The sequence below is a fragment of the Tympanuchus pallidicinctus genome, unplaced genomic scaffold, assembly GCF_026119805.1.
Source record: "Tympanuchus pallidicinctus isolate F22 unplaced genomic scaffold, pur_lepc_1.0 scaffold26, whole genome shotgun sequence".
Taxonomy (NCBI): domain Eukaryota; kingdom Metazoa; phylum Chordata; class Aves; order Galliformes; family Phasianidae; genus Tympanuchus; species Tympanuchus pallidicinctus.
Window position 1 is genome coordinate 13334380 of NW_026294743.1, and position 8397 is coordinate 13342776.

Genomic DNA, 8397 nt, shown 5'->3' on the forward strand with positions numbered 1-8397 from the left:
TATTAGGGAAGGCTCACCCTCCAGCTGGCTCAATCATTGGTCCATGCTGTGAAGGGTGCAGTGTATGGGAACTGCTGAGGCGCAGCCTGAAGCACTGATTGATCACCTGGGAAAGGACTGGGTCAGCCCTGGGAGCTCAGGTGAAAGCAGTTCAACTGTGTGACTGGAAGGGGTGCAGCCTGGCTGCATGTTTCTTAGACCCCGTTTAAGGGCTGACTGCCACTGGGAAGGATCTCTTTCTGGAGTTCTCTCCCTGGTGGATCTTTCCCCTGTGAATCTGTAATCTTCTGATATGGGTAAGCAATCTTTTTCCCTTCCCTCATAGCACCTTTCAATTGTGTCAATCCTGTGTCATTACACCTCTGGTGAAACACCTTTTCCCATCATATTGATCAGTCCAATTGCTACAAGCTAATCAAGAATTTTCTTTTGAGAATAAAAATTACTGGGTCTGTTCTTTCTGTCAACTTAGTCAGTTGCCCAGCAAAACAAATCAGACAGCATCTTTGTAGCTATTGTAGTGCAGTGCCTCTTCCCTAGGTACAATCCCTGTGAGTCTGATAGGAAGAAAAAGTCTCTTTGCAATCATTTTAATACTGCCTAGGGAACACTCAGCACATTGCCCGTGGTAGAGGCAGGATGCCTCTGCTGCATGAGGCACATATGTGCTACGGACAGGGAGTAAAACCAGTGAACAGCTATGCTGGAGCAGAGCAGCTGCTGCACGTCAGCCAACATAATGCTTGAGCATTGCTTCAGGATGCATAGCTCAGTGCACGCATAAACTTAGGAGCCAGGAGGTGCTGCTGAATCCTGAGAAGTAGACATAGAAAGCTCTAGGTCTGAGGAGAACTGACATCCAGGTCAATCGGGGTCAAAATGAAACTGAGACCAATATTCTTGCTAAAAGGATGCCACCACACTCAAATTTAGGAGGTTGCTTTGTAGCTCCAACTGCCTCCTTTTTACTGGATGAGGAAACTCTCATTAACCTCAGAAGGAAGATAAACATCAGCTATGATTCTCATTTTATGGAGAAGTGAGTTGCAGTAGAAGTTCTGGTCACCTTCTGAGCTTGCATTTTGCTTGCACTGGAAGATTATATGATGCTCACATCTGAGATTATCAAATGTCTGCTTAAAATTCATAGGGATGATTCATACCTCAGTTATAGAAAAAAATGCCAAGGGAAGAGCTTGCCATTAATTTACCCTGTATCTCCTTTTCAGGATAACAGTTCCAGTTATAAAAACTATCTAGCTTGTTACTTTATTTTTCCATGCAGAAGAACACCAATATATTGATCATGCAAAGCATCAGTGTTGTCTCTGGGCACAACAAAACAACCTTTTCTAAAATTAATTTTTACTGAGAGAACCCAAGATTCACTTCAAGTTATTCATTCATGTACCAAAACAGAGAGAAAGCTTGTCTTGTGGTTGAGGTGCTAAAACAAGAGCTTATGGTGCTTCAGCTCACTTCCTCTCCCTGCAAGCCTGAGAAAGCCCAAGCAAAGTGATTTCCACCCCAAGAGTCAAACAAGTAAAACAGGTTGGAAAGGGCCAGTCCTTGAAAAGTAGCATGGGGTTTAGGTAAACAAGCATTACATAAATAAAGCAACTGTGTAAATGGGGACTGCACAGCTATTTTGGACAGAATTTTAAGGCAGAATTTTAAGCATATCAGCAGTTTCTCAGCATCTCCCTCTTTGTGAGCTGATGAGCACCTCAGGCCATTTATTGGTTGACATTTTCTCCCCCCCCCCCTTCCCCATTTTATTTTATTTTATTTATTTATTTTTGCTATTGTTGAGATACTTGGTTGCAGTAACATTGATAACAGCCTCAGTCAGTTGCTAATCCCTTGGCAATTGGTGCTCTGACTGAAGGATTTTAGGCTGAATAAATTCAAACCCTCTGACTTCTGACAGAGAAGAATGGAGCCTTGATACAATTTACAGAAACTGCTTTAGTAAGGGATATAAAAGCAGCCTGATATATGACAGCTTTACTGTGAGTGGAGTTTCACAGTGGCATAAAAGTGAAACGAAGAGGCTGTGAAACTGACTTCAGGTCTACTTCGCAGCATCAAGAGCAGTGGTGACATGTCAGCCGTGCCAACATTCATGCATATGAAGTGTCTGATGGAGTCAGAAAGAATGCAGCTCACAGGTGTTCATGTGCTGCTACCTGAGCACACACACTGCAAAGAAATAAAATGCAGTTTAACCATGATGTTCCCTTTAATTTGTCTTCTACAGCAGCACTGCTCTGTCATTCAGTCATTTCACGTTAGCTTTTCACATATTTTTCTCCAATCCTGTTTAGCATTATTGATTTCAACAGGCACACAGAATAATGAACAGAATACTGAAATGACAGAACTTGCACAGACTGTCTGTCTTTTCCCTGATACCGGCACCAAGTAAGTGCCAAACACACCTGAAGCGTGCATGCACCATGAGGAAGGAAGGTCCCTATCTCCCTATGGTAGTTGAAGCAGAGCACTCTGCATTCCTTTGCCATTACCCTCTACAGCAGCACTTTAAAGTGAACTACATAGAATCATAGAATCATAGAATGATTTAGCTGTGTCAGAATAGAGGTAATCTGGGCTGATACTATCATATTACTTGTGTAACTTACAACTTCAGCTTCATTGCCAACTATTAGCTTACAAGAGCCAAGTCTGAACTAAGAAGCAATGTATCCCTTATGGAAGACATAGTTCTAAAGGCAATTAGTATGATTTAGGAGGGCTCCAGTATTGCACAAGCATTGCAACACTTCAGTAAGAAGCGAATGGCTTTTGTGCTTTTGCAGTGCATTTTAAAATAAACAAAGCTGAACATCCCCATCAGAAACACATCAAGGCTTAAGCTGTAAGTGCAGAGTTGTTTGGCAGCACTGAGGCCTCCCTCTGTAAAAGAGGAACTGGGAACTGGAGTAGAGCCTTTCTCAATAAAAATAGCATCATCGGCACCTGAAGTTAACAGTTCTGCTTCATGCTCTCTTCTGAGACAAATGTACCTTCCTCCATCCATCTATCTATGAAATTATAAGAGAATGCTGCAGCTCATAATAGGTCTCTGCTATGTTGGTTCATCACATTCGTTCCGTGTCAAGTTACTTCAGAGTGTTTTTCACTAAGGCAGCTTGCAGGTATGCAGTTGTCACTGCCCTCATGGCTCATATCTGGATACTTCTGTGCCTTTTCTGAACACACTGATGGTCCCTTCCCATTAGTTTGCTTTCTTTCAAAACAGGACACAGAATCACAGAATGGCCAGGGTTGAAAGAGACCTTAAGGATCACAAATCTCCAACCCCCTGCCACAGGCAGGGCCACCAAACTCCACATTTCATACCAGACCAGGCTGCCCAGGGCCCCATCCAGTCTGGCCTTGAACACCTCCAGGGATGGACGGGGCATCGCAGCCTCTCTGGGCAGCTGTTCCAGCACCTCACCACTCTCATAGGAAAGAACTTTCCCCTGAGATCCAACCTAAATCTTCCCTCCTTCAACTTAAAACCATTTCCCCTTGTCCTGCTGTTATCTACCCTTTCAAAGAGTTGCTTCCCCTCCTGTTTGTAGGCTCCCTTTAGGTACTGAAGGCTGCAATGAGGTCACCCCACAGCCTTCTTTTCTCCAGGCTGAACAAGCCCAGCTCCCTCAGCCTGTCTTTATATTGGAGGTGCTCCATTCCCCTGATCATCTTTGTGGCCTCCTCTGGACCCTCTCCAACAGCTCCCTTTCTTTCTTCTACCAGCACGGTAACTGCCTAAATCTTTATCTACTCTACTTTGAAGTCAAACAAACAGAACAAAGCTATGAAGTTGAATGGTACCAAGATCCTTACATAAGGCAGGTGCAAAAATAATTGGTACATATTGCCGCACTGGATAAGGAAACCCTCTGATTAAGAGCAGAAGCTGTAAAGGTAGTCACATTCAGTATTTAAACAACTTGGTTAACTCAGACAGGAAATTGTCCATTTGACATTAAAATGAACAGCAAAAACAATCTCCTGCTTCACTAAGCACAGTTGGATCTAGATTTCTTCGGCACAGTTCTTCCAGGTGGCAGTTGTTATGCTTGCATATCATTTCTGTCTGGTAGGAAACATTCAAATAAGTCAAAGTTTGAAAACCAACCATATGCTTGCTAAACGGAAAACAACCGTCTGCTTTTGCTCGCTTATACATTGCTCTTACTTGCCATCCAGCTTCTGACAACTCAGTTTATGCCCACATAGTTCACAAGCAGGTTGTGCACAGCAGAATCGCGTTCCCTTGTTTAATACAACACAGTTGAATCTTTAGGAACAAACAAACAAACAAAAAAAAAAAAAAAAAAAAAAAAAAAACTAGGTTGGATGTCAGAGGGAAGTTCTTTCCTATGAGAGTGGTGAGGTGCTGGAACAGCTGCCCAGAGAGGCTGCGATGCCCCGTCCATCCCTGGAGGTGTTCAAGGCCAGACTGGATGGGGCCCTGGGCAGCCTGGTCTGGTATGAAATGTGGAGGTTGGTAGCCCTGCCTATTGCAGGGGGTTGGAGATTTGTGATCCTTGAGGTTCCTTTCAACCCTGGCCATTCTGTGATTCTGTGATTTATTCTCTGTCCAAGGAGATCAATAAAACAAGCAGCCCTAGTCTTCCATTGCAAGTTAAAGCTTAGTAGGAAACATCAACCAGAAAACCTTTCTGACAGACTCCTTGTGTTAAGGATGGGTGCTTGCGTGTACTGGTCCCTGCTCCTGTTCTTAGCTGCATAGCTCAGAAAGAACTGCACATTTTTTGTAGGAAAAATAAAGCAAAGGGCTACAGTGATTGACTCCATCCTCTTCAAAATGCTTTGCAAATATGAAAAAAAGAATATGCTTGGATTCTTTTAAATGAAAACGGATGTGAAAGCCAAGAGGAGCATAAAACTAGCTCAAAAAAGAAAGAGTATTTATTGGCTTGCTCAAAAAATAACAACAGAAGTAGCAACAACTACTTACTGAATGCTAGAGAAACAGCAACAGCCTTTAGTTTCTAAAAGTGGCTTTTCAGGCTTATCAAGAACATAAAATGTCTCATGATGAAAAAAGACATGCTGGAGAAGGCTCTTATTTCAAAGAATTGAAAGTAAAATGTTGCAGCAAAGCAACCAAGCTGTGGATAATTTTGGCAAGAAGGAAGAGATTGCCCTTCATCAGATGGCTAGGTATAAAATAACAGGAGTGGGATCCTATCAGAAAGTAGAGGGAGGGAAATAAAGAAGTTTTGCTGTTAATCAAATGTTCGTGGGCCACTCTGGTAACTGTGTTTTTTTTCTAAATGGTAGCTGATATTTGGGGGTTACATTTCCTTAAGATGGGGAAGCATGTTAGAAAAAACCATCGTTCCAGAATTTTCAGAATTCTGGCATTGTTGTTTCAGATACTTGAAAATAGCTACAGAGCCTGCGTTTTTCTAATTTACACTGTAAAAACCTTTCTTTTTCAACAGATTTGTATCTGTGCTCAAATAAAATTCCCATCTCTCCATTTTGCTCACAAATGGGGCATTCCTTTAATTAAGTGAAGTGGAGGCAATTGTATGCTTGTAGCTCTGTGATACGAGTGGCAATTACAAGTAATATTCAGAGAATTACAACCATTTGAAAGCCATGCGTACTTTGTTCTAGTCCTTCCTATCCATTCTACTCAACAAAAAAGTAGAAGACTAGCATATCAAATGGGGAAGGAAGGAAAAGATTTATTACAGTTCTGACTCTATATTTTCCCAAAGGAAATTGTAACTATCAGGTACCCAGCTGATTCTTATAATGCAATTTTCTTGCTGTTGGAAGCTGCCTGTTGGTTAAATAAATATGATATATGTGGACAAAATTGTACTTCCCTGGCATGACAGAAAATTTCTACCTGAGATAGAAAGGCAGATTTGTCATGGTCTCAGAAAAACTTTGAACAAGAAAAGCCATACTTCTGGCCCCATTTTAACGATTATTTATCTTGTATTATGTGGCAATCGTGTCATGAGAACTTACTTTGGAATGCAGTTCCAAACTGACGCTTGCTTAGGACAGTGTTGATTTCTGTACAGAAGTAATGGGGCTATACTTGAAAATAAGGTTCTGCAATTTGCTTAATAAAGAAGTCTCTACCAATTGTTAGCATGCCATCAACTATAAGCACATTAATTTAAATCTAAAGAAAATCCAAGCAGCTGATTTCTTACTCCTCTCATGCAAATGCTTTTGAGTATTTGAATATGTCTGCATCAAAAGAAACCAGCTTTTTAGAGAGCCAGTTAGCTTGAGTTGCCAAGCCAACAAGTTCTGGTAAGGTCAGTCTGTCACAACAGATCTGATTATTACACAGTTATTTTCTTTATGTTTGCAGGTTTCTCCATATGCTTTAAGATGGAAAGGGTAGTGGGATAATGCCCTTCTGCTGAATTTGCTTGTAATACGCATTCTTTCTTACTCTTTGTGAAGAATGTTGTGAGAGGGGCAGAGTACAGATGGTCAATTTTTAAGTTGGTGCCTGTATGACCTGTTTAATCTGCATAATTAGAAAATAGGAAAATTGTCTATGATGCTTGTGCTGACTTCATTTCTAGGTCTTTTTGAGCTCATTTAAAGTATGGTAACGAGAAAAACATTTTACCTTTGGGCAGCAATCTGATTTGTCAGGAAATTCCTCTTTCTGTGATGGGTGGATGAGGAAAATCTGGAATAATGTGATCCAGATGTTGAAGCTTCCATTTAGCAGCAATATATATGTATTATTTTATGGAATTATCCAGACCTTAAAGTATTAATAATAAATCAATACTGGAATTTTCAACTATAGGAATAGATTTGTATCTTTCATCCACATGACAGAATATTTCTGCGTTTCAGCTAGAGGCTAAAAGTATGAAAATTAACAGCAAGACAAACATAACACTTAATAAGGAATTTTGAAACAGTTTATGCAAATGCATGCTAATTGGCCTGTTTATAGGACTACCCAGGAGAAGGCTGTGATACCATTTTTCAGCTAATTAGGACTCTATTTTAGAGCGAATGTTGTAACAAATCTCTAATATAGATTTGTATGAGAAAGCAGCCAATTTACTGAAAATTTATTCTATTCTCTCTGCAGCTTACACAATGACAACCTACCAGGAAAAATAAAAAAAGCACACTGCAGTATGTAGGCATATCATAGAAGGATTGTGCTGGAGAACTGCAAGGCAGGCAACAGGGAGCTTTTGGTAGCTTTGGGTGAGTTAAATTCATCCCATCAGCTCTGTCTTGTTTTTTCTTTCTACAGACTTTCATCAACAGCAGTCATCCCAGCTGCTGTTGAGCCTGGAGATGAATACCGAAGAGTCTGAATTTATTCCTTAAATCCACATCTGGATTTAAATAAATACCTCAGTAGAAGAAGTTCAACCTATTCAACATAACATTGGCATTTCAGGCCACTCTGCAAAACACACAGGATCTGTGCAACTGGAATTGTGGTTTATTTACCCATAACATTTACAGTGCTTGGATTTAATTTATCCTTCAGATGAGCATCTTCTGGTAAAACTGGGACTAGAAACTGATAAGATTTCTTCTTCAATAGATTTTTCTTTGACTGTACTGGAATTGTTCCTGGCTGGTCTCTTCACCCGACATCTCAACAAATGAAATCCGAATTGTTGGAGCTTCAGGTTGTCTTACTTCTTGATTCTTATTAATCACATAGTTAGCTTGCAACTTATATTTACGATATTATGACAGGAAGGGAAAAACCTGAAATTTTATTCAGCCACTGCACTCATTCATTGAATCTCTTAATACTGAAACTTAATGTTTCAAGTATGATAATGACTGTTGCTGGGGGGAAAAGAAAAAAGGAAAAGGAAAAGGAAAAGGAAAAGGAAAAGGAAAAGGAAAAGGAAGAGGAATAGGAAAAGGAAAAGGAAGAGGAAAAGGAAGAGGAAGAGGAAGAGGAAAAGGAAAAGGAAAAGGAAAAGGAAAAGGAAAAGGAAAAGGAAAAAAAGAGAAAAGAAAAAAAAAAGAAAAGGAAAAAGAAAAGGAAAAAGAAAGAAAAAGAAAAGGAAAAAGAAAAAGAAAAAGAAAAAGAAAAAGAAAAAGAAAAAGAAAAAGAAAAAGAAAAAGAAAAAGAAAAAGAAAAAGAAAAAGAAAAAAAGAAAAAAGAAAAAAGAAAAAAGAAAAAGAAAAAAAGAAAAAAGAAAAAGAAATAACTTAAATCTGCAGTTTGAGGGAAGCAGGAGCTAACTGTACTACGAATCTTGTTGATATTTAGTTCTGGTATTCTGGTCAAGAATCAACTCACTGTGGCTTTGTGATAGGGTCAAGACTGACAGCGCCATGGATTTTAATGCGACACTGCTTTTTTAGGGACTGTACAAT